Source organism: Oryzias latipes, chromosome 13 (genome assembly GCF_053564925.1).
Source record: "Oryzias latipes strain Hd-rR chromosome 13, Olatipes_Hd-rR_3.1".
In the NCBI taxonomy this organism is placed as follows: domain Eukaryota; kingdom Metazoa; phylum Chordata; class Actinopteri; order Beloniformes; family Adrianichthyidae; genus Oryzias; species Oryzias latipes.
In genome coordinates this window covers 26,896,427-26,898,126 of record NC_136249.1, presented here as the reverse complement: position 1 = coordinate 26,898,126, position 1,700 = coordinate 26,896,427, and the positions used below count along the sequence as shown (strand labels likewise).

The 1,700-nt window shown below is 38.4% G+C and overlaps 2 long non-coding RNA genes across 2 annotated transcripts; one reads left to right on the top strand and one right to left on the bottom strand.

Annotated features, from left to right (window-relative positions):
* Nucleotides 1-1,010: 1,010 nt before the first annotated feature.
* LOC144981676 (uncharacterized) lies at nt 1,011-1,355 on the bottom strand. The gene is made up of 2 exons (XR_013647239.1): nt 1,266-1,355; nt 1,011-1,151 (listed from the first exon to the last, which is right to left on the bottom strand). It is a non-coding gene; the product is annotated as an uncharacterized LOC144981676 (long non-coding RNA).
* On the top strand, nt 1,346-1,700 carry LOC144981675 (uncharacterized). Its single transcript, XR_013647238.1, has 2 exons — nt 1,346-1,445; nt 1,560-1,700. It is a non-coding gene; the product is annotated as an uncharacterized LOC144981675 (long non-coding RNA).

Here is a 1,700-nt window from a genome sequence, read left to right as displayed (position 1 = left end):
ACGTCATCATCCAGTGATGTCCCATAGTACCTACCTTTTCCGTTTTATTGAAGTGATTAATTTTTCAAGGTTTGATTTTGATTTTTTTTTAGAATTTGCTTTTGTTTTCTGTAACGTTTCATTTTTATTTCATTTTGTTGTAATTGTGTGTTGGTTTTTGGAATTTTGCTATGATTTGTAAAAAAAAAAAAAAAAAATTTTTTTTTATTAGTTTTGCTTTTTTAATTGCTGTTGTGGCCTTTAACTACGGAGCCCGTGTCCTGACATTAAGATATAAAAATATATCTTGTTCCCACAGATTAATATCTTGTTCCCACAGGTTATTATGTCGTTCGCACGAAATACTATTCCGTTCCCACAATATATTATTCCGTTCCCACAAGATACTATTGCGTTCCCTCAAAATACTATTCCGTTCCCTCGAAATGATTAACTCGTGCGAACGCAATAATTATGTCGTTCGAACGCAATAATCCGTTCGAACGCAATAATTATTCACGTCATAAGTCATACACGCGGATATGCTCTCTGTACGCCGGCAAAACTAAGCCGCTTTCAGCGGTAACTTCCGTGTCTCTGTGACCCATATTCGTTCAAAAAAGGAACATGAAAAACAAAAATGATCACTTTAATACCGTCTCAATGAATATAAGAAAAATATCAAAAGATTTATGATAACTAGGCTGCTTTGTCATACGATAGCTCCTGATAGGCTACTACCAGCTCCGCCGCAGAGCTCTTTGATGTATGCCGGCATTTGGGCAACTGGCTGGTCTGTTGTCAGACAGCTGATATTGTAGTTTAGGGTCGAATAGGAATAATAATATTCAGGACTTGTCTTTTATTAACTTTAGCAGTCAGTTGCTTTACATTCGAAGGCTATTAGGCTACATGCTAACTGACTAGCCGATCATTGATCCTGTTATTAATTTACGTCATAGATTTAAAGCAGATACCTTCACATTTCTGTCTGTGTGTGTCTCATTACATTGCATTGAAGACACACAGGATGTTTAGAGAACAGATTTATTTATTTCAAAAAGCACAAAGCATCCATCGTTTTCACGTTCATTCACATGATGATGATGATCTGTGGTACGCCCTCAGTCATCTTGCTGCAAAAGCCGCTTCCTGCCGCTACTTCCGTGTCTCTGTGAGCATTCAATAGGGGTAAAAATAAAAGCAAGAATGGTCGATCTGTTATTGTCTCGATGACAATCTGAAAAATATCATATTAAGCTGGCTGTTTCGCCTAAAGCACTTACCTTTAGCTTGTAGCATAACAACAATAGCAGTACGTCACGTTTCCCAGAATGCTTTCCTGCCAATCATTGGCCAATCACCGTGTCCCTGTGACCAAGGTCTAACAACAAGACCAATGGTTGGCCGCAAAGCATTCTGGGAAACGTGACGTACTGCTATTGTTGTTATGCTACAAGCTAAAGGTAAGTGCTTTCGGCGAAACAGCCAGCTTAATATGATATTTTTCAGATTGTCATCGAGACAATAACAGATCGACCATTCTTGCTTTTATTTTTACCCCTATTGAATGCTCACAGAGACACGGAAGTAGCGGCAGGAAGCGGCTTTTGCAGCAAGATGACTGAGGGCGTACCACAGATCATCATCATCATGTGAATGAACGTGAAAACGATGGATGCTTTGTGCTTTTTGAAATAAATAAATCTGTTCTCTAAACA